The sequence below is a fragment of the Pan paniscus genome, chromosome 12, assembly GCF_029289425.2.
Source record: "Pan paniscus chromosome 12, NHGRI_mPanPan1-v2.0_pri, whole genome shotgun sequence".
NCBI lineage: Eukaryota > Metazoa > Chordata > Mammalia > Primates > Hominidae > Pan > Pan paniscus.
Genome location: NC_073261.2, coordinates 77462663 through 77487849, shown reverse-complemented (window position 1 = coordinate 77487849; position 25187 = coordinate 77462663). Strand labels below are relative to the sequence as shown.

Below are 25187 nucleotides of genomic sequence, written 5' to 3'. Positions count from 1 at the left end.
ATCTTCCTCTAAAGCCAATAGCATTGGGCACCTATCCACTTCTATTTCTGCCCATTCTCCTCCTCAGGTACTTAGAAGCCATATCCTTAGTGAGAGTTTTTATTCTCTCCCAAGACTAGAGGTTAAAAATTTAGCAGCATCTCATTGTCTCTGAAAGAGATACAGGGCCAACAAACCCAACCCTTTTGGCTATGTTTGAATTGTAAAGCCAGTGAAGTAAATTAATCTGTTAGATTAATCTCTTTTGAGATGACAATAAGGGTTGAGAAAAAGTGAAATGACTGTTCCTGGAGCTTCGGGCAGTCCGTCAGCCTCCAGTCCTTGTTCATCTGCATCTATCAGCTTCTGGTTCCTGAGATAGAATGTAAAGATTTTTTTCTGGTTTTAACATTCTAGGTTTTTAATGACTGAAATCACCTACATTGATTCCTATCTGGGCCTGGCCTGTGTGCTCTGTTCAGGAAGGGCATGTACTCAGTGTGTGCTGCCCATAGGTAGATTTTCTATATGTTGGAGCCGGTTTCTACCTAGCTCACTTTCTGCTTTCTGTGGATAAATCACAGCCTTCAGAGAATCTCCTGCCCCAAAGTCCCTAACCCAGCTGAAAATCCAAAGTGTCGGGGGAAGAGAGCTTTAGCCTATCAGGTTCACACTCTCTTTTATGTCTCCTTTTGTTTTCCCTTCCCCCTACAGCCCTCAGAGTGAAGATTTCTGGGATTTGAGCATCAGAATGACAGGGAGAGGGTGCTTTTTTTAGAGACAGAAATTCTTCTTAATCTGAAAAGACCCAATTTACCTCTGTAGTTGATTAAGCCTTCTTATAATGTTAACTTTTCCCTCGACTTCTTGCTTTTCTTTTCCTTCTTTTTGAAATTCATTAATATTGTTTTTATTGAGAATTTTCCTTTGGGGCCCCCATCAGAGGGAATGCTAAACAGGATAGATCATGGAGGTCCTCCTAGGAGCCATTCTGATATTTTTAGGGTCTGTTCCCAGTGTGGTTTAGAAGTGCCAGCACTGCTAACTTGGGGTTATGCTTCTTGATTTATTATATTCTAAGAGAGTGTTTTTACTATTATTATTAGTATTCTTTTTTATGCTCTTTCAGCATCAGCATTCCTAGCTCCAGATGACTACCTTATTTATCACCAATATTTTAATTTTAGCCAATTCTGCTATTTCTTTGAGCCCCAAGTTAGCATCCCAAGTCTCAGCATCATAACTCTGAGAAGAGAATATATAGGGCATGGACACAAATTCTGATATAGCTGGTTGCAACTCAAAGTAGTTATTCTATAAGCACTAAGTTCAGTTTGCACCAAAACCCAGCCTTCAAGACCAAGAATACAATCAGTTTTTGGCAATGATTATAGACCTCAGACAATAAAGTACCTGCCAAAAATTTTGAGAAGGAGATAGACATAGTCAATGTATTATTTTATAAAGTATTTACTGAGATTTTGGGATACTTCAGGTCATCAATTGTGTTTTATTCATCTCTGAATCCCTGGTGTAGAGCTCAGCACCAAGCATATGGAGGCATGAATACTTTGAGTAGCATTAATGAATAAATGAATGAATAAGTGTGTGCATAGCACTGATTGTGAAGAGGAAAAATCAGAGGTTGGAACATTTTCAAAAGGCTTTTGTAACAGTGAGATAAAATGACATAGTGACTGATCATGTATGGAGGGAAGAAAATAATAAAAACTGATTTTAGGTTTATTATTAAAACTTTGGAGAATGGAGATATTATGTCTTTAGAAATAGAGGAGTTAGATAAGGGACCAGGATTGACATGGGGAAGGGAAATGTCAACATTTGTATAGGCATGTTGGGCTGGAAGTGATACTGGGGCCTCCAGATGAACACAAAGGAGACAGCAGGAGAGAAGATAGGAGGTCAGAATAGGAGGTCAGGACAGAGGTCAGAGCTGGGGGTAGGGATGCTGGAATTCTCTTCTAGTAGGTGTGATATTTGCTGTAGGAGAAAATTAGATATCTGAGGGATGGAGTGGAAAGAGAATCCAAGAATGGCTGAAAAATGTCGCTTGATGAGAAAGCAGTCTTTGTATGAGTTTGGTGGGTTTGACTAAATATACTTTAGTCACATAGAAAGCTAAATTAGTTATGGTACCATTTCCAATGCCATATGCCAACTCCTAATGACCACTGTTTAAAAATACTACTGTCTGAAAGCAAAGAATAAATTTTTCTTTGTGATATAGAGATCCATCCATTTATCCACCCATCTATCCATCCATTTATTCATCCACATCCATTTACCTGTTCATCTCTCTATCCATCCATCCATCCATCTTTCTATTCATCCATCCATCCATCCCTTAACCACCTATGCACCCACTCACCCATCCACCCACTCACCTATCCATAATCTCTACAACATTTATGGTTATTCTAGAATAAGCTAAGGAATAGGGACTTTTTAGCACTACTGATAAATCTTTACACTCAAGTGAAATTTTCCTTGGAGCAAAAGTGTCAAACAGACCTAAACCCTAAAACTGATGATTGGACATTTTCCCTCTTACTTCTTCAGCACCTGGGGAAATAAACCTGAAAAAGGGATTCCAGAGCCTTCAGAGGTCAGATGTCAGTCTTAAAAATGTTTTATAAACCTCAAAAGTGAACTTTAGGCACTTCACTCTTCTTTCTCTCAGCAATTCCATCCTTCCTTCTTTGTTTCCAGGGTCTAGAGCTTGCTTATTTCCCTGCCTATGTGAAATATAGTGATTGATATTTGTTAATATGGGCAGGTGATCTATGAGCAGAGAGTCCCATTGTGGTGGTTGGTGGGAAGTGGGGGTGGGTGAGCTGTTTCATGGGTGGAATTTTCATTCCAGATTCTGGAAAGGGTAATATGAAAAATGTGTAGGGGTGGGGGCATCCAAAGGAACAGGAGAAGAAAACTCCACCTGGTCTGTTGCTTAGGTCTGGGATGGTGGGAGATCCCTCTCTATCTCTTCCTTCTTCCTCCCTTCGACCTCTATTTTCTCTTCTTTCTTTCTTCTCCTTTGGGGCTCTTCTGACCTCTCTATGCTGGAGTGAAATTACTGACCCACTCCAGTTCAGCCTTCTTAGAGGTTTGGGGTCAGCTGTGTTTCCTCTTCAGTGGGGATGACAGTGGGTCCAGCTCAGTCTCTATCTCTCCTGTGTGCTTGGTCCCTGTCCTGTGATACCAGATGAGGAAGATTAGAATAGTCTGTGCTTCAGGAAGGGGAACATCACACTCTGGGGACTGTGGTGGGGTGGGGGGAGGGGGGAAGATAGCTTTAGGAGATATACCTAATGCTAAATGACGAGTTAATGGGTGCAGCACACCAGCATGGCACATGTATACATATGTAACTAACCTGCACATTGTGCACATGCACCCTAAAACTTAAAGTATAAAAAAAAAAAAAGAATGGTCTGTGCTTATAGCAGTGTGGAAAACTTACCTTTTTCCTCCTTATCAGTCAGTTTAAGGAACCAACCGTAAGGGGCATTTCTGAAGGGCTGCATTTGCACTGAGTCTGCCCACATATGTGTCCCAGTGGCACCACCTTCTCACTGTGTCTACTTGCTTTTTCTTCTGTTCCAGATTGTACAAAAATATGATATCCCACAACCTGTTGTATCCTCATGGTAATTTTCCCTTCTGTAACCACTTCTCCTTTGGAGCCCTCCTATTACCAGCTCAATGTAGCTCTGCCCAAGCCTAATCTTCCCAGATGATAGGTTGGTCTCCAGTCCAACCCCCTAAATAAAACAAAACCTAGAATAAAATCAGTAGCCTCAGAGTTTCATTCTCTTGGGATCCTTTTGCAGCTGGCCATCTGCACTGGTCAAAATTTATTTACTTTATAAAAGGAACTTGGAGTGATATGCTTTACCTTGAAAGACCAATAAACACTGTACTTGGCTAATAGGGATATATTTTGGGTGGAGGCTCTTCCCATAGTCCCTCTAGGCTCTTTATGATACTTACTGTGGCAATGCTGGTCTTTGTACAGGTCTTAGCAGTTAAGAGCATGGATTTTGGAACTGAACCGGCTTGGTTTGAATCTGGCCTTGTGAGTCCTCATTTGTATAACCTTAGATAACTTCTTTTACCTTTTAAAGCCTCAGTTTATGCATTACCAAAATGCTGATGTTATCTGTCTCATAGGGCTGATGTGAAGGTTAAATGGGATAGTAACAATAGCTATTTACCTATGGATGCTTAGTGTGTACCAGGAACCAGCCTAAATGGTCTCTACAGGAGCTGCATAATTTTGTGCTTATGATAACTGTATTATGCCCACTTGGCAGTGGAGGAAGTTGAGGCTAAGAGGGTTAGCTTGCCCAAAGATACATAGTTAGCAAATGGCAGAACTGGGGATGACTCTAACAGTATGACTCTGCAGGCTTTCTCTCAAATGGTTCACCGTACAGCCTAGATTATGAGTCCAGACTTTGGCATGTTGTTAGGACTCAGTAATTGTCACCTATTATTGTATACTGCCCCCCCTCCAAGCCCAAATTTATTCAGCACTTTTACTCATTTATTTACTCATTAAATTTTTAGAATGTAAGCTTGATGAGGGCAGGAATGGGATTTTTGTTTGCTTTGTTTACTGTTGCATCTCCAGTGCTTATAACGGTGTTTGGTGTAGAATAGTCAAAACATTCACAAATGAATGCATCTGCTCACTCATTCATCCATTTATCATCAAAGATATTGAGCACCTACTATGTGCCAGACTCTGTGTCAGGTGCTAGGATAAGATAGCATCCCTTACCAAGTGGAGATCATAATCTGGTGAGGGAAACAGATTTATGAACCAGCAACTCAATTTAAATATATGTTTCAGGGTGTTACCAAATACTATGGCAAGTCGAGGGGACAGTTCTCTTTTCTTTTAAGCTGCTGCCTGATTTTCATTTAGTGCTGTCAGCTGATATTCTTCTAGTCAGCAAATTCCTATCAGAGTTATCTTGCATTCAGCTGGATGAGGTGTAATTTCCTGCAAAGAGAAGGCAGGAGGCAGGGCTGTAATTGAAAGTGTTCTGCCATGCCAGTTGTCCACTGCACAACTCTAGGGGGTGTCATTAATGTAGACTATGATGGGAATGGTGCCATCATAGTTGTGCAATATGGTGGACCTGTGAAAGCTGCCTTTAATTCAGAGCCTAGGAGATTGGAGATGATTTACATAAAACCTTTGAAGGTACTTACCAATGCATTTTCTGGATCACAGTGACCTGTCTAGAGGGCAGGACATGGTCAGACAGTAAGCAGTGTGAACAGACTGCATTGCTAAAAGAAATGAGCTCTACTGGGGTATCATTGCTGCTTAAGCCCAACTGGGTGTGGGCCACAGTGATGTCATCAGGGACATGAGTATGACTTCTAGGTTTTCTCTTATGCAAACTTGGGCCTCTTTTATTTGCCACATATCTCAGCACTATATTGGAGTCTGGCAAAGCAGCCTGCAAGCTCAGCCTTTGGCAACCTTTTGGGAAGGAAATTAGCAGGATTTTTTTAAACCAAGTCTTCTTATGCTTTCCCAGGTCTCTCTTACTGGGTGGGGAGGTGGAAGGGGTGAGGAACTTCTGATATTCATCACCCTGGGATGGCGGGGACTCAGTGCTAAGGGTACACTGAGATTTTAGCAGAAGACTGGAAAATAGCAATACTTGCTCCAAAAGGGAGGAGGATGCTTCAATAAGGGATTTAAGTCTTGCTGACTAGGCTGTGTTCCTTATATTACATTAATTTGTCTAATGTAATGTGTCCCTTACATTAGAACTTGTGGATCTGCCCTGTTTCTGGATATGGGGGCTCTTCATAAGCCCCATAAGGGGACCCCATAAGTGGTCAATTCTGACCCTTTATATCTAGGATCTAATGCCACCATAAAGGCTTTTGAGGCACACCCCAAACTTAGCCAATGTTTTTCACCTGGCTCACTCTCCTTTTCTTATATTTGGATCTTCTCCCATGGCAACTTAGTTCCTGTCTTTTGTCTTGGGGACTCCAACAAATGGGTAAGAATTTCAGAGTATGGTGGAAAGAACTCTGCTTTGGAAAAATGGGAAAATTAGAGCACCATTCTGCAAAATTATTTCTAGATTTTGGTTCTGCCACTCATCGACCATGTAAGTTTTGGAATAGTTTTCCTTTGTGGGTTATCATTTCTCCATCTGTAAATGATATCGTATAACTTAGGAGGAGAACTAGGTTCTCCTCCTAGACGTTTTATGAGGATGCGATAGTCTGAATTTTTGTGTCCCTCCAAATTTCATATGTTGAAATCTAATCCCCAAAGTAATAGTGTTACAAGGTAGGGCCTTCAAGGCAACTATTAGTTCATGAGGACCCCACCCTCAAGAACAGGATTTAGTGCCTTTATGAAAGAGGCCCAAGGTAGCTTGCTTGCCCCTTTCACCATGTGAGGACACAGTGAGAAGATGGCCATCTATGAATTAGAAAGTGAACCTTCACCAGACACTAAATCTGCTGGGACCTTAATCTTGGACTTTCCAGCCTCTGGAACTATAAGAAATAAATTTCTGTTGTGAGTTTATGATATTGTTATAGAAACCTGAATGGACTAAGACAGAGGATAAACCAATATAATAAACGAGAAGGTGTTTGAAGTAGTATTTGTGCTATATGTGAAATATGGTTGCTTGTTGGCTGTTTCAGCACAGTTTGGCTTGATCTTATGGATCTATGGACACAGAAAGGTGCCTTTTAGTTCCCAGACATCAAGGATTGAGCCCCACCTATGGAAAGGAAATAGTGGCAGCAAAAAGCATTTTGAGTCTGTTTTCGAATAACAATGAAAATATCTCATTAGGTCTGGATTCCTAATGGACTACGTTAGTTAGAATAATACTGGTTGCTGTAAGAACTAAATTTCCAAAGTATCAGTAGCTTTAAATGTTAGAAGTTTATTTCTCCCTATCACAGTCAAATGTATTGTTGCGAGTGAGTTTTTTCCTTGAACTGTTTGGAGACCCAGGTTTCTTCCACTTTGCAACTTCACCATCCCCCCAGGGCAGTGGTTCCAGTCTTGGCTGATCATGTGAATCACCTGTGGAGCTTTAAAAACTGATGCCGGGATCCTAGTCCAGAGATTCTGGCTTAATTGGTTTTCGGTGTGGCGCTTGTAATGGGCTTTTTAAAAGGCTCAGGGGAGTCTAATATGTAGTCAATGTTGAGAACCACTAGCGTGTTTTGGAGTTCTTTACTTTTGGCTACAGAGAGGGAAAGAAACAGTGAAGATGGTAAATTTCCTCCTTAAAAACCTCAGCCCGTGGTTGATGAGGACATCTGCTCACATTTCACTGGCAAGAGTAGCTGCATGGCTGCCCTGAGTGCAAGGTAGGCTGTGAAATGTAGTCTTAGGTTGGGTGATAGTTTCTAGCAGTGGCTTTATACTATGGCGAGAGGACATGCATTTTGGTCATTTATTTATTTGTGTCCTGGGGCCAACAGGTTGACTTCCCCAGACCCTGTGAGACCTGACCTGTGGCACAGAAGCTTAGGGCTGTTGTTAATTCAAAGAGCCCGTATTGGGGTGGGGGTATGTGTGAGAGGAATGGGTATCAACTGTTTGCCCTGGATTTGGGAGCCATACCCACCCCACATTCTTGTCAATGTCCAGAGGGCAGTTTGTTGTAATAAAGAGTGTTGTTTTTGTAAGCAGGCAAACTTGGTTAAAATCTTCACTTACTGCTTACTAAGCTGGTGATTTTGGGTGCGTTAGTTAACATCCTTAATCTTCATTTTTCCCAAATGTAAAATATGTATAATTATGTCTATGTTGAAAGGCTTTATAATAATGATACAAAAATGCCTACCTTGTCTTTAAATAAGATAATGTCTGTTATGGTGCTGGAAAGGACAGGCATAGAGCAGAGGTGGGATCTTTGCAGACTCTTCTCACTGAAGGGAGTTGGGAGGGGCTCTCTGTAGTGGCTGGGAAAGAGAGAGTGAGGAGAGAGGCTGAGAAACAGCCTCAGGACCACACTTGTCCTATAAGATTGGTCAGCATGCTCCCAGCAGGCTGGAGCCTCCTTTAAAGTTGGGGATCAGGCTCCTCTTATCAGCCCAGGGACACCAGGTATGAGCTGCCATCCATTTTCTCTGGATCCTCCGAGTACTAACTGCCCCCAGTAAGGAGGAGACCTTCCTCCTGGAGCCCTGTGCAGCTTGGATGTGAGACTTCCTTCTAGGAACAAAACTGTCTGAACAGGGGAGGGGCCCATCCTGATTCAGGATGGAGGCACCTGCTGGGGCTGCTGGGGCTGCTGGGGCTGCTGGGGCTGCTGGGGCTGCTGGGGCTGCTGGGGCTGCTGGGGCTGCTGAGGCTGCTGAGGCTGCCGAGGCTGCCGCCTGGGGCTGTAGATAGGGAGAGATGGCAGAGATAGTAGGAGGCTTTCCTGTTAGTGCCAACAAAAGAATAGCTGGGCACAGATAATGCAGCCTGTCATTTCCTAGCCTGGAGTGTGACAAGACTGGCTTTGTGTGACTCAAATTAATTCTGTGTGTGTCTGTGTGTCTGGTATTCAGGGAGGGGTGGGGAAAGGCCATGGAAGGAGGGAGAGGCTGGGGCAGGACTGGGAATCTGACAGAGATAGTCTTTTGGGACTTTCCCATTTCCTCTTTCTATACCCCTTTCCTCTTCAGCTACCCAGCTCCTTTGGAATTCCTCCACATCCCTTCCCTTGGTTGACCTGCAGTAAGCTGGGGGTAGGATTATCCTAGGTTTTTCCTAGAATGATTTCCTCTTAAGAGCCCAAGACAGCAAAAGTGAAGCAGCATCTGCTCAGAGGCCACTGCTTACCAGCTGATGCTATCAGTGTGTCTGACATTCCAGGCAGATGGCATCAGTGCCCCTTGGGAAAAATCTTGCTCACATTGTTGTTTATCTTTCGGGGCCCTGAAACCCTCATCTTTTTGTTGTTCCTGGTATTCAGAGTCTGTAGGGAAAGCTTCTGTCTTACAAGTTGCTGAAAATGATGTCAAACACCTACTGTGTGCAAGGTACTGTGCTCAACATACTTTCTAGTGATGGTTCAAGCTTCACAGCAGATGTTCAGGATATCTATTTTTACCCCATTTTTACCACTGAGAAAAATAATCTCAGAGAAGGTAAGGGATGTGCCCAGGGTCATGCGGCTTGTTAAAAGGTGCAAAACTGTCTGGTTTCAAAGTTGTCTCCTGCATGCTCTGATTCCCAGCTGGTTTTCTAAAACATCTTTGTAGATGAGCAATGAATTATTATATATAAGAAATGGGATGCTATTTATGAGACAGAGTTTTGCAGTCCTAAACTCAAACATACTGTTCTCTATCCTTTTGGAAAACATGATGGTTCTGTATCAGTAGTTAGAAAACCTAAACCCTAAGATCCCGATATGCCTACTGTGCCTCCTTGACCTAAGATGACACCCTATTATTCTGGTACTATCATCAGCAAGCCTGTTCCCTTTTCCCTGCTCCTTCTGACCATCCAGTATGGGTCAGTCTTACTTTTTTTTTTTCTAAACTATGCTCTCTGACAGTTCTAAGCTGGTATTCCACCAAGAGGATGTGGCAGTGGTGGCATGAGTCCTCAGATATGGAATGATCAGAATTTCTGGAGAGATGTTTTTATTTTTTTAAAAAAAGCATATTCAATATTATAATTTGATTTGTTTTAGTCATGATACTTAAATTGTGATAATGTGTATTAGTCCATTCTCACACTGCTAATAAAGACATACCCAAGACTGGGTAATTTATAAAGGAAAGAGATTTAATTGACTCACAGTTCTGCATGGCTGGGGAGGTGTCAGGAAACTTATAATCATGGTGGAAGGGGAAGCAAGCACATCCTTCTTCACATGGCAGCAGCAAGGAGAAGTGCACAGCAAAGGTGGGAAAAATCCCCTTATAAAACCATCAGATCTCGGGAGAACTCACCATCATGAGAACATTATGTAGGTAACCCCCCCAGGATTCAATTATCTCCCATCAGGTCCCTCCCATGACACTTGGGGATTATGGGAACTACAGTTCGAGATAAGATTTGGGTGGGGACACAGCCAAACCATATCATAATGTTAAATAATATTAAAGGAATACATGAATACATGAAATTCAGTTTATCAAAAAGCACCACAGATTAAAATTTTAAGAAGTATAGTAATTTACAATAAGGTTTGAAAGATGAATATAAAGTGTCTCACCTTTCTCAGAATATTTCAACTTTAACATGTGGCTATGACAAAGGAATGATGGGATTTCTACGGTGGGTCAGGCCAATGAGAGAAATGGGGGAGAGACATTTTAGGAGTAGGAGGCTTTTCAGCAGCCCCAAATTGTACTCCATGGGGCCCACTGAAGGGGCTGAAAATATATTGGGAAGATTCAAGTCCTTTCTGCTCTTTTTGACTCTGTCAGTGGTAACTTTGACTCCATGAAGGTTCTCTGCTCCTAGGGAAGCTGCTCCCAGGCCAGAGTGTTTGTGGTGGGGGAAGAAGACGTGAAGGACAGAAGACCTTGTTTGGGGTGGAGAGAGAACCCATTGGATCATTTTGCTCTAACTGAGAGGACTTAACTTGACTGTGGTTATAGCCATTTTGCTTATAACCAGTAGGGGGAAGAAACAGGACTTGTGAGGGAAAGAGAACACTACCTTCTCTAGATATAGATTAACTCATTGGGGAGGTTCGTTCTGTGCCCCTGGAGGCAAATACTGGCAGGCTCATGGCCTTTGTGCTTATCTTTAGGAAATAGACAGTCGGGTGGACACCGTCATTCACACAGACTCAATTCAGAAATGAGAATAGCCAGTCTAAAATATATGTATATCAAAATTCTGAAGTGGACCAACTGAAATATTTCCCTGCTCCACCCTCAAGATTGCACCTCCTCACTGTGGGAGTTTTTGAGTGGGAATGGGGGATCTTGCTCTATGTTCCCCTCCACTCCCCCGCTACCTTTTTTTTTTTTTGGCTGCTGTTTTGATACCCCATGAATTGGTGTGAGAGGGAGGGAGAGAAGAGGACAGTTTTTATTGTCTGGGTGGATATGTGCTTCGCTTCCAGGGACTGGAAAGTGGTTAAAGCGAAGTTTCTCTCTGTTGAGTGCTGTTGTAGGCTCTCTGGGGTTTTCCAACTGGGCCTCTCTCCTTGTCCTCTTATTCCAGGTGTTCCCTTGGGACTCCTGCCTCAGCTTTTAGACACTGGATATACTGCCAGCCTCTTACTGGCATCCCTCCCAGAGCCCACGAAGACCTCATGTCTGTTTTCTTTCCTGGGTGGCTCACATGTCACTCATGGGCTTGTTCCTATGCAGCAGCCTCTCTCAGCTGTCACCACGCAGTTGCTTTTTACTCAAATTCTACATTTCCTGTGCCACAGTCAGACCTCAGTCTACAGTCCTTTTGATCTTCCTCAGACACGAGCCAGGCACCAGTCCCCAGTGTTCTCCTGTTGTAGAAGCCATAGTACAGAGCATCCTGAGTGGTTGCCTTGGAGGCCCTCTTTGGTGAGTTGTTAGAGGCAGCTCATCCTTATCCCTGAAAAGAGAGTGGAGTGGTGAATCACAGCCTAAAACCACTCCCTCCAAATAAATTTTTAATTTTAACATGTGGCTATGACAAAGAATGATGGGATTTCTACAGTGGGTCAGGCCAATGAGAGAAATGGGGGAGAGACATTTTAGGAGTCTCTCTCAATCAATTTAAGATCCTTCTATGACTCAATTTTATATCCTTAATCTGGTCGAGGGGTTCATGCCTCAGGGAACAGATTTGTCTTCATTCTCTTTGTAAATTCTTACACTGTGCATGTCGGCCTGGGAGGTCTGCCTTCCACTTCCTTTGATATACTGATATCTATCATTTTGGTGCCTACATAAAAACTGAAGACAGATGACCGATATTAGGATAGATGTGTTCTGTTCTAATACCCTGTGCATGATCCATCTGATGTTGGCTGCTATTCTTCAGGTACACTGTCTCTCTGAGTGGAGACACAGGAGTCTTAACAGTGATATGAGGATACCTACTACGCCACATACCTGCCATATCCACAGAGCAGTAGGGTTTTGGGATGGTGCAGCTGAAAAGGGCAGAGGATATCAGGGTGGGATTGGGGGATAAGTGGGTGGAGGAAAGGGGCCTCATATCTCCCATGGTGATAGAGTTCTTTAGATGAGACTTTGGACCCATATGAGCTGACTGCAGTATCCTAGGGAGGGGGTATAATCTTTGGATCACATTAGCCTAAATCCTAAGCCCATTGGCACTTAGCAAGGACAAGCTACCCACCTAGAAAGAGCAGGAGGTGTCTGTGATGCTAATGCCTTGGCTCACACTGAGGAACCTCCAAAGCCTATCTTTCTCCCTGGCCCTGATTCAGCCTTTTCTTAGCTCCTTACTGAGTTACAGCTCTGTGTCCTGTTGAAGTAGAATATAAAGATGGGCTGAGCTACCCAGGCTTATGCAGCTTTCAAAGGCAGAGCCCAGGCAAGAGCATAGGTTGCTTGATACCTGAATGCTGGAAGTTCCAGGGAATGTTCCCATTGCCAAGAAATGCCTCCCATAGTGTACACATTTTGCCTAGTGGAGAACTTCACTTACCCCTTAGGGTGAGAGCCTCAGTGCAGAGCTCTGAGGCTCATAAACTCCTTCAGAACCTCAGAGCTTTGGTCTCTTGACTCCTTGCCTTTGAAGCAGCATCACACAGGGGCTCGGAAGCCTGTCCCTGGAGTGAGGGGACCAACATTTGAATCTCTACATTTAAATTGCAAGTTGTAACATGGTGAAACCCTGTCTCTACTAAAAATGTAAACATGAGCCTGGGTGTGGTGTCAGGTGCCTGTAATCCCAGCTATTCAGGAGGCTGAGGCAGGAGAATCGCTTGTACCTGTGAGGCAGAGGTTGCAGTGAATCGAGATCATACCACTGCACTCCAGCCTGGGTGACAGAGTGAGACCTTGTGTCACAAAAATACAATATAATACATAAATTGCAAGTTGTATAACCTTCAGCAAGTGACTTGTTTCCTGGGCCTTAGTTTTCCCATCTGTAATTTGAGAATAATGGCAACATGATTATGAGATAATCCATGTAAACCATAAGGCACATAATTATCTCTTTAACTGTTACTTTTATCAAATTACTTTGTGGCAACCCACAGAGAGATACACTTGGCACTTAACAAACACAAAGTAACCACAACCAAACACACATAGACACACACACATAGACACACACACACCATGTACATATACAAAAATTCTACAAGTGATGGAGGTAGTGTAGGAGAATCTGTGTTGGGAACAGACCCTTAATTTGACAAACACAGAGTTAATAATATTCATGCTCATGTGATTTTAACACAATGAAGCACTGTCCCCTTCCAACGGAGTACACATTGTTCTGTCTTGCTTGAAAGTGTATTTTCCTAAAAGTAGCTTGGATTAGCGAGCAGGGGTCAGTGATAAGCAATCTCACTTAACTGGATATCCTGTTTGGGAACCATGTCTGATGTCCAGTTTCCTTACTCCACACCTCCCAACCCCTGAACCCCATCTACCATCTTGTTAATATTTACGGTTGCAGTTTGCTCTTCCAGTACAAAATGCCAGAAGTGTTCTCGAATTGCCTCATAAAATAAACTCAATTTAGAAAGCTTTATTCACTAAGGATTTATTAGCTCTTCACACTCTGGAAGCCTGAAGTTTTATTTTGAGCCAGTTAGTTGTGCACCCAAATCGGCTGAGTAATTCTACCCTTGAGACAACAGGCCGGTTGGAGGCAAGAGTTTTTGAGCTGCCAACAACTTCCCCTTTGGCTTAAGGTCACGTGTGTGTGTGTGTGTGTGTTGTAGAGGTGGGTACTACTTTTCCAGGGTGTAGCCATCCACATATACCCTGAAAGCCCAAAGGCTGACCCAGAAAGGCTGAAGTTTTAACCACTAGGTGTTGGAAATAGGGGTGGGACAGATGTTTCTACAGATTCATTGCCCACAATGATTTCCAGTAAAATTTACAGATAGTACAAGCTCTATATGTGGTCAGAGGGATGGGTAATGAGGAAAGGTCACACATGAAGAGTTAAATCCCAGTGGGAGGCAACCTTGCCAATGTGGTCTCAAGGGGCTGGATGAATAACTGAGCCCAGAGCAGAGAAGGACATGTCAGAATGGGTTGGTTAGGGAAGACTCCATGTCATAAAAAGATGAGATTTTAACTGGATCTGCAAGCTTGGGTTTATTTGCACAGGCAAAGAGGAAGAGGAAACACTTTGAGGATTATTAGAAAGACCTCCCTTTGGTTTGAATTTCAGCCAGGACTTGTCTGCCACTGTAAGGAGAAACTTACCAATTTCAGAACTATGTTCAGTTTTAGCTACATACACTCAGACCAAATATCTGGGAACATCAGGAAAAAAAGGAATTGTCAGAAAGCTGTCTCTATCTCTTCCTACTTTTTACTCTCCCACCTAAGGCTTAAAAACTAAGTAACTAATGCGGGCTAAAGGAAAAATACATTTTGTAAGTTACATATGTATTTAGTAGCAACCTATCTCCTGATTTTTTTGGGAGGCGGGGAGGTACTTCAACATCTGGAAAACATCCTCAGATATGGAAGTCAGTGCCAAAGACCTCTGAGGACAAAGGAAAGGAGCTGCCACAAGGCCTGTCTGTGAAGTCACTCTGCAGGAAACAATAGCAGAGGTGTCTTCTGGCCAGAATCTATTTTGAATTAGTTGTGTGAAAATTGAGGTTGCTGATGTGGCAAAGCCCAGGCAAGGGAGGAATGAGGGTGGAGGGAGGGAGTGCTGCTTGAAGCTGACGCTCCAAAAAGTTCCCAAAAAGAGGAAGAACATAGCAGAATCTGTAGTCTGAAGCCACTCAATGTAGAAGCAGTCTTGTGTCTCGGTTATGACCCTGGAATATCAAGAAAAAGCTAAAAGATGTACATTTTGTTTTGTGTATTAAGTTAGAAAAGAGTTTTAGAAAGATTTCTATAAAAGTTGGTCAACAATGTTGACATATCAAAGGGGAAGTCTCAGATGTCCACATCGGAGAGAAGGGAGTGGGCCCGTGCTGAGAGCTTACTCTGTTAGGTGCTCTCAACTATTGTATCATTCGGCCATCACAGCTCTGGTGAGGTATTCTTATTCCATTTTTCCTTTGGGGAAACTCAGGCTCAGAGATACTAGGTAACTTGCCTGTAGTCAAATAGTAGCTGAGGAAGGATTTGAACCTACTTCTTAGGACATTACAAATCATATCACCATTTATGTAGAAACTTTGTTTTTCAACGATGTGCAGGACAGGTTTTGTTGTTCCACTTTGTGGGTCCTCTTTCAGGCTGCTTGAAATAAAGCCGTCTGAGGACAGGCACTGGCTTGGTTTAATGTGAGTAATTAGTGCCTCGTGCCCCCTGATATTTAATGTTTTCCAAGGCTAGAAGGAGAATGAGAAGTGGTAATTCATCTACAATGACTTGCACATAATAAGAATTCAATAAATGTTATCTCTCATCATGATGATGATATGAAGATGACTAAATAATCTCTGCCTGAAAGGATTTCCTCTGACAGACTATTGATTTCTGCCAAAGGATAAAGATGGTCATCTCAGCATCATTAGTTATGAAGCATTTATAAAATGAAGGTGAGGAAACAGGCTCTGTAGCCCAGAGCTTAACTCCCTGTTCTGCTGTCTCCTAATAGTGCTACAGAGCTCACCTGTTATGTAATGGAAGGCAAAGTATATCTATTAGTAGTTTTTGTTATTTTAGGCAATGAGAAACATTAGAGGTTTTTCTCCTTTTAGAGCTAGAATAACTTTCTAAATAGTCTTGTGGAGGTTTTCTTTGGGAATATACACAGCTTTTCAATTCTGCTGAGTGACAAATGTTCTCTTAGCTAGTAAGAAGCTGTCCTTTTGCATAGCCGAAGCACATCCTCACTTGACCAACCCCTCCATTCCTTTTGTGAAGACAAAATACTATTCATAGTGAAGTTCCCATTTGGGGCTAAAGGCAGATGAGGGGACAGCATCTTTTAGCCTTGACTTGCACACAAGAACACCAGAAGGGGAGTTAATTACCAATTAGATTGTGCTGAAAGTAATTGCTAGAAAACTTCAGAGTGGGGACAGAATTGATGCCTGGGATGAAGTGGTCAGGTAGGTTTCTTGGAGGACACAGTCCTGAACTAGTGGGGCCCAAAATAGTCCTCAAGGCAGATAAAAGCCAGACTTAAACGGTATGAATCTCAACTCTGCCACTTACTAGTGACCTTGGTAGCTTTCTGCATCTTTCTGTGCATCGGTTTCTTCATTTATAAAATAGGAATAATAGTAACACCTACCTCATAGATTGTTTTGAGGATTAAATGAATTGGTATATCTCAAGTGCTGAAAACAGTGCCTGACACCTAGTAAAAGCTGAATGAATATTAGGTAATTTTATTAAAGACTGGGGAGGTTTGGGTAGTCAGAGAGGAGAAGCCAGATCTCAGAGGCAGGAAAGAGAATTCAGGTTAAATTTACCTTCCCTCCCAGCCAAGGCAGGAGACCTGACTCTTCCCATTCCCCAGTGACACAGCCGAGGGCAAAATGTTTTCCTATTGACACCCCTGAAGACATAAGTGAGTGACTCCCTTGGTGGCTGCAAGCTGGTAAGCAGTTTTTGGAAGAGCTTAGTTCGTTTTTTTTTGGAATGTATTTGGGCCTGGGGAAATGCTGGCCCTGAGGGGCATATTTATTTCTCTTAGAAAACATTGCTTTTTGGAAATTCAAGACTTGACTACTCAGCTTCACTCAAAGCCATGCTTGAGCCCAGCTATTGGTTTCCATATGAGACTTCAGGGAAGACCTGGGTCTCGCCTGAGGTTGGATCTGTTCTTAAGACACCATATGGGTTCTTTTAACCATGAAATAGGCATTTATTTATCATCTTCAATATGCTATGTTTCTGCCTTTGTGGAGCTCAAAATTTATTAGGTGACATAGTAAAGTAAAGAGGCAATTGCATTGTAATGTGACAAATTTTCTCATGGGAGAAGTGTAGGACACCATGGAAGCAAGTGGGAGATGCAGCTGGTCCAGTCCAGGATGGTGGAAGAAGAAACATGTAAATGAAGACCCAAAGGAGGGCCGGGTGCAGTGGCTCATGCCTGTAATTCTAGCACTTTGGGAGGCCAAGGTGGGCAGATCACCTGAGGTCAGGAGTTTCAGACCAGCCTGGCCAACATGGTGAAACCCCATCTCTACTAAAAATACAAAAAATTAGCTGGGCATGGTGACGCATGCCTGTAATCCTGGTTACTTGGGATGCTGAGGCAGAAGAATCGCTTGAACCCAGGAGGCAGAGGTTGCAATGAGCTGAGATCGGGGCACTGCACTCCAGCCTGGGCAACAAGAGTGAAACTCCATCTCAAAAGACCCGGTGGAGGAGGGTTTAGCCTAAAGCTGTGGGGTTTGGGGAATGGGTGGGATTGTGGAAAGTAGAAGGAATGTCTATGAGGCTGTGAGTACTGACCTGCTGATGTGGGCTAAGGTTAATACTATGTGTGCATATATGCATATGTGTTGTATATGTGTGTAAGGGGAAAGAAAGATGAGATGGGATGGTGCAGTTTAGGATAGTCAAGAAAGACTTGATCTGGATTAAGGAGGAAAAAGTCAGTTTTTGTAATGTCTTACTGGCCAACTTTGGGTAAGTCCCTTCACTTGTATGGAACTTGTAAAATGGAGAGAGTAATAATATAAATTTGGCCTATTTCCTAAGGCTATTTCATAATAGTACTCTGAAAGCGCTTAAAACTTATAGTAGTACACATATTTAAAGAGCTATCATTGTCATGTTACTATTTCATTTAGGAATCATGTTATGATTTCATTTAGACTATAAATCTGTAGTACTAGGAATATGTGAATGTGAATGATTAGGAATCATCATTATGAACAGTATCTTTAATATTTCCACTGCTATCATTAGAGGCTGAGAAGTAGAGCCTCTGTTTATGATGGTGGGCAGTGTTTGTAAATGGTCGACCATTCCTCCTGCCATTCCACCTGTCCCCACCTCCTCCACCTACTTACACACAAAGGTGGTGACAGAATATATTAAAAAAATGGAGGCTATGTTTCTCCAAATCCAGTTTACAGAATAGCAATTCTTGTGATTACTTTTCCATTATTGGTTTACAGTTATTACTTGGTCAGATGGGTCAGGCAATGGCGGGACCACTGTGGATGGTGGCATAATATGATACAGCAGGGAGACTTCCCTGCAGAGGGATGATGGGGAGGACTTCAAAGACAAGCTCCAGAAATAGGGCATATGGAAGCCAATCTGGTCGTCAGAAAAGTCTATTAATCTTCCATTCTGACTGGAAGGCCACCATGTGAACTTGGCAGGTTTTCTTTCTCAAAGCCTCAGTTTCTTTATCTTTAAATTGGAGATAATAATACCAATTTTATATATAATAAGTATGTCAGATTTTATGTAACTCATCAATAAATGAGGCAACCAGTGAGATGACATAACTGGCTTACAGGATAATTCAAAGAACCACACATAATATAGGCAATAAGGAATGCCGAAATGAATATACAAATAAGTGCAAGCTGAGTCTATTAAAAGGCAACAATCAATTGCATTCCGCTGGGCAGATTCATTTGCATTTCAATGGATGAAAGTTATTTGCATCGTTGTCAGTTTTCTGCATTTTACAGTGTTGAGGAATAGCTAAAAATGATCATAACCCAGATCATGGCTTGTTTTCCATTTATAATACTCAGTAATCTTTTTGGTCCATTTTAGTCTTTTTTACAATTTTCCCTCACTTAATTAAGTAGAGATAATGCACACAGAGTGCTCGATAAAGAGTAAGTGCTCAATCAATGCTAGCTATTATAAAAATCATTTAAATAATAGTAATAATAAAAATTTTCTGCACTGCTGGCAGAGTTATCTCTCCAAAGTACAGCTTTAGCCATGATAGCTTCTTCTCACATTCAGTGACTCATCATTGTCTCTGAAATAAATTCCACACTTCTTAACTAGATATTTAAAGTTCTTTGATCTGTCTCCATCTAAACTTGCCAGTCTATTTTCTACACATAACTCCTTGCAAGATCTGTCATGATGACTAGAATTTTACCATTTGGGATCAATCTTTTTTGATAATGAAGAGTTTGGGGTCTCTAAGTGCTCCCTCTGAAGATGCAAATGTCACTAAGAAAGGATTTTGCCCAGAAATGATCTGGCAGCAACACAGTTGCCCAAATTAGCAAGTGTATTAGTATGCTTGGGCTGCCATAACAAAATGTTTAAGCTTGGGTGGCTTAAACAACAGACATTATTTTTTCTCACAGTTTTAGAGGCTGGGAAGTCCATGATCAAGGTGCTAGCTGATTGGGTTTCTCATACTGGCTCTCTCCCTAGTGCAGATAGCCATCTTGTTGCTGTGTCCTCACATGGCCTTTCTTCTGTGCATGTGGAGGGAGAGAGAGATTTCTGATGTTTCTTCCCCTTTTGATAAGGACCCCAGTCCTATCATATTTAGGTCCCCACCCTTATGACCTCATTCAACCTTAATTACCCTCCTCAAGGTCTTATCTCCGAATACAGTTACATCAAGGTGTTGGGATTTCAACATGTGAATTTTGAGGGGACACAATTCAATCTATACAGCAACATACTAGAAGATAGAGTGTAGTCAAGAATGGAGACTGGGGGCTGAGTACGGTGGCTCACATCTGTAATCCCAGCACTGGGAGGCCAAGGTGGAAGGATCACTTGAGCCCAGGAGTTCAAGACCAGCTTGGGCAACATGGCAAAATTGTATCTTTACAAAAAATACAAAAATTAGCTGGGCATTGTGGCGCATGCTTGTGGTCCCAGCTACTTGGAGGCTGAGGTGAGAGGATCACTTGAGCCCAGGAAGATGAGGCTGCAGTGAGCCGTGATTGTGACACTGCACTCAAGACTGGGTGACAAAATGAGACCCTGTCTCAGAAAAAAAAAAAAAAGAAGGGAGAGAAACTGGGAAGGCCGGCTTCACCATTGTTCCACAAAATTATTCTGCTGAGTTTTCTTTGAGATGAGGTCAACACAGCTCTTACTTGAAGGACTCTGAACCTGACTCCCATATTCCAGAACAGGAGTCTTAGCTGGGGAAGTTGAAGTGTGGGACTGGGTTCTCTTCTGCCACTCTCTCAGCCTCCAGTGGGTGTCTCACTTAAGCTGAAAACTGGGGACAGCTGCCTAGGACTGGCTGAGATTTTCACTGAAAGACAAATGCCCAGAAATGCTTCTCTTAAAAGATTCCTAAGAATCTTTCCTAAGAATCCTTTTCCTAAGAAACCTTCTCTTAAAAGATTCCTAAGGTTCTGTAGTTTGCTCTTTTGAGTGTCTAAAACATATGATTTTCTTTGTTCGTACATTTGATTTTTGTCCAGACATGTTTATTTTAAAGTTTTCCATTCGTACCACTCTTTAGGGACATTATAGGGCCTCATTTGGCTTAATTAAAACGTCTAATCCATCACAACGCTAATAGGTTAAAAAAACCACAAAATAGATGCATGATTTAGGGGTAGCAAAACACTTGGAATTAACTAATGAAGTTTTCGATTTGGGAAAAGTATTATTTCTTTTTCAAAGTGTGTTATATGCCAAACTCAATTACTAAGGTTTACAGGAAGACATTTGGGTAATTTCAGAAGCAATTGCAGTAGGTACTATCATATGAAATTGTCTGCTGAGTGGGTAGATATCACTTTCTATTATTATGGTTTGTTTATTGGGAGCCAAGAGGGATGAGAGTGTTAAGTGGTGTGCACATTAAGTTGAGGCAGTGAAACAGTGAAAAAGAAAAAATAACTGGATTTGGAGGCTAATAGACAACTAGCTCTGTGACACTGGTTAAGTCCCTTAATTTTTAGGCCACAGTTGACTTATCTGTAAAATGATTGTTGATGACCTCTAAAGTTCTGTAGTAGTTAGCATAGTTTTAGCTGTTGGAATAAACTCCACAATTCCAGTGGCTCAATCCGATAGAAATAAACTTAAAATACTTTTGGCTGTTGAAGTTTTTTTTCTTTTTTAAATGAAATTTAAAATTGAAGTATGGGATGCATGCTGAAAAATGCACAAATCAAAAGCGTGTAGCTCAATTAAGTTATGAAAAAGTGAATGCCCTTGTAACAGCATCCCAGGAACATTTTCTATAGCTCTCCAATCACTCTCCCTCCAAATTCTTCAAAGCAACCACCATTCCGACTTTGAAAATCATAACTTAGTTTTGCTAGTGCTCATATACCATATAAATGAAATCATATATGGCCATTGATGTGCATAAAGTATGTATACTTTTGTGTTTAACTTCTCTGAAAGAGCTATAATCATGAGATTCATACATACTGTTATATGTAGCAGCAATACACTAATTTTGATTGTTTTGCAGTATTCTATTATATGAATACACCAAAATTTATCCATCCTCTGTTACTGGATATTTGGATTGTTATGAATAATGCTGCTGTGAAGATTCTCAGACATTCATTTGAGGTTGTGTGTGTCCGTGTGTGTGTGTGTGTCCATTTCTATTGGTACAGATTTAGGCATTGCATTGTTAAAAAAAAAAGCACTAACAGTTTTCAAAGTGTTTGTACAAGTTTCTTCTTCTAACAGCAGGATATGAATGTTCCTGTTCCTCCTCATTCTCACCAATCCTTGGTATTGTTGATCTTTCTAATTTTAGCTATATTGGTGGGAATAAAGTGACATCTCATTGTATTTTTAACTTACATTTCCATAAGGAGCTCATAAGGTTAGGTAACTTTTCATATGTTTATAAGCCATTTGAATATTCTTTTTGTTAAGTGACTGTGTAAGCTCCTTACCTATTTTTATATTGGGTTATTATTTAGCAATCCAATATAAAAATAGACATTCCTTATTTATTTTGCATATGAGCTCTTTGTCAGGTCTATGACACTATATTTTTTAAAATTACTTTTTACTAAAAATGGCAGTGAATGCTAAATATCCAGCTTTACAATAAGTACAGTAATAGCAACTCAAACTAAAACAAAACATACTTCTGATGGCCATTATTTTTCTGTTTAGGACAATTTTAAAATCTTGTTTGTCACAAAAACAGGAATGTACCTATACAAAGGCTCAAAATAGGCCATCCTTTTAAACAAAAAGGCAATGATTCACAAAAGACTATGAATAGAACATGTAACTAGTTGACACAAATCTAATAGGATTTGTTAAAATCAGTCACATCTAACACATCTGAAGTGTTCTCGTATGAAGTATCACATGAAGAAAAGAAGACTTTATCAACATCTAAAAAAGTGGGTTTGCTCATGGACAATCTGACAAGTTACCATAAAAAGTGTTTCCTGACACATAAGGAAATGCAACATTATCTTCTTAAACCTTTTAGTTCAAGTCTTTCCACTCAATAAAATAGCAGAGGATGTGAAACTGAGAAAATATATTTGAGTACAAACAGCTTGTGAAACTTAACACTTTTTTCATCATTAGAGGGTTTTACCAAACAACCAACTTGTCTGCTCAGTAGGCATTTCAGATGTGAGAGACACTTCTCTATACAGGAGCCTGTACTGTCTTCAATCCTATGTGTCAAGTGTCTACCACAGGCAAACAGCTCGTTTCCCCATTTTGTAGTAATGCAATCTTCCTATTAGCAAAAAGAGGTAACCAGCCCCTGTAGACTGAAGGGACCAGAGTCACAGGATAAGGATTTCCTCTTAATATTTTTTATTTTGATGTTTGAACTCCTGATGCAATATTCTAGAACAGGGTGTCAGGACCTGCTATGCTCAAGGGACTGACCAAGGAAAAAGCTCTGTTTATTTTGTGTGATTTGATGCACGGATGAAAAACTCAACACACAATAACAGAAGTTGGTTGTTAATAAATCACATCCTAGTCTTTCAGCACTTCCACAAGCAGATGACATTTTCAGTTTTCTAGCTCTTGTAGTTTTAACACTGCAACATCAATGATGCATATATGTCCAGAATCAGTTAAAAAGACCGTCAAATTATTTTATTTCATCTATTTGTTCACTCTCTTGGTCCCAAGTATATTGGAATGATTACCTTTTGGCATTCTCTGCTATTGTGGGTTGGGGTGCTCTCGATTGTCTCCGTGTTTTGTGAGCTGGTTGGGAGAGGGAGCTTGGGAAGGATGTACCACTGTCGGGAGATTGTGAATCACTGGGATGCCTCCAAGGATGATCCCTTCCGTGGCTGCAGGGAGTGCTCCTGGAGCCACACCCACGATGCCTGGCAGATACCTGTATGTGGCACCACTGAGCTCGAGATGAATTGCTTGCTGGTCTATTACTGACCAAGGCGCTGATGTGACAAAGAATTCTTGTTCACACAGTTTCTTGAGCTTTCTGAATGTAACCTGTGATGGCTCAACAGATCTCGGTGGCAGGTGCCTCTCATCTCCAGTGACGCCTGCTCACTGTACCAGGCAGTGTGGGGAATACAGATAAAATTCCTTGCTTCTTTAAACGGACCCTGAGCAAAGCCAAAGGGCTCTGATTTCTGCATGTCGAGGGCTGCGCCTCTATCCTGCTCTCTTTGAGTGCCTGTCCTAAGGCTTTCTTGTCTACCAAGCCACCACGGGCTGCGTTCACAAGGAATTCTCCCTGCCCCATCTGCTTTACAGTAAAGTCATTGGTGAGGTTGTGGTTATGTTCATTGAAACTGCAGTGCATGGAGAGGCGGTCACTCTGATACAGCAAATCCTGCAGGGCATAGACCCTCTGCAGGCCCAGGGACTGCTCTATCCCATCCTGCAAGTAGGGATTATAAAATAAGACACTGAATCTGAAGGCCTTGGCTCGAACTGCAACTGCCTGCTCCGTGCCACTGAAGCCGAAGAGGCCCAGCGTCTTCGCAGGGATGCAGGCCGCTCCTGATCCACCTCTGCTCCAGGCTCTTTACCCACGTGCCTTCCCGCAGCGCCTGGTACAGCCACGGTTCCTCCGGTACAGATTGAGGATGTGGCAGATGGTGGAGTCGGCTGTTTCTTCCTCGGCTTGGAAGGGATGTTGCACACAGCAATCCCGAGCTCACAGCCAGCCTTGATGTCCACATTGTCGTGGCCAGTGCCTATGTGCAACAGTCACTCTCAGGGCCTTGAACTTCTCCAGGTCCTCCCTGGAGAAGGTGATTTTGTGGTACATCATGGTGCCCACGGCTTCATTTAAAACATTCTGGTGGATTTCCTGCGTGGACTGTGCATCACAAAAGGCCACGGTGGCCAGGTCCTTCAGGATGGGCATCTCCACGGTGCAGTTGCAGTGGTCCAGCAGCGCCACAGGGGGTGGGGTGCTCGGGGCCGTTCAGGACGTGGGGGCGGATACCTTCACAGATTGTGTCCAATCGCTGCCTCTTGACCTTGTGCTTATCCACAAGGGCCATTCTTACGGAACTGTGCAAATCTCAGATCAAAAGGCAAAGCAATCCTCTAAGAACTTAGGGAAACTTGCAGGAGTCTGCGTGCATGACGCCACCATGAACCCAGTATAAATCTGTCCACTGACTCTATAGCCTGATGTGATTTTTTTCTCTACTTCACTTTGAATGTCCTAAAGATTTTGCTTTATATTACTCTAGAGCTCATATATATTCACACTGTTTTATCCTCATTGAAATTTGTACCCTTTGGTATTAAAAAAATACCCCTCCCTGACTTGTTAAATACTTTTTAGCCTGAATTTAACTTTGTATAATATTCAGATTGTGATTTTCTTCTTTTTGTGTGAGTTTGCCTAATATATTTTTGTCCATTCTATTATTTTCAGCTTTTCTGAGACTCTATATTCAGCACAGAATTGAATTTTATGTTGTGATATAATCTGAATATGTCTTTTTAAAAAGGTGAGTTCAACTCTTTCACATTTATTAGTATAACAAATATAATATCCCAATCCTTTATTTCTTTATATAGTACCTATTGATTTTCTCCTATGGCCAATGGATAGAATGAGGGCATACCTTTTCCTGTCTGTTTCCTGCTCTGCTTCCTGGTACTACAATTATATTATCTTCTTACTATTTACCTTTGTATTCTATATAATTAGGTCTTGGATTTGATTTTTTAAAAGCATATCCTTT

The 25187-nt window shown here is 41.8% G+C and overlaps 1 pseudogene; it reads right to left on the bottom strand.

Moving 5' to 3' along the window:
- Window positions 1-23094: 23094 nt before the first annotated feature.
- LOC100990533 (C-terminal-binding protein 2-like) lies at window positions 23095-24491 on the bottom strand (annotated as a pseudogene).
- Window positions 24492-25187: the final 696 nt, after the last annotated feature.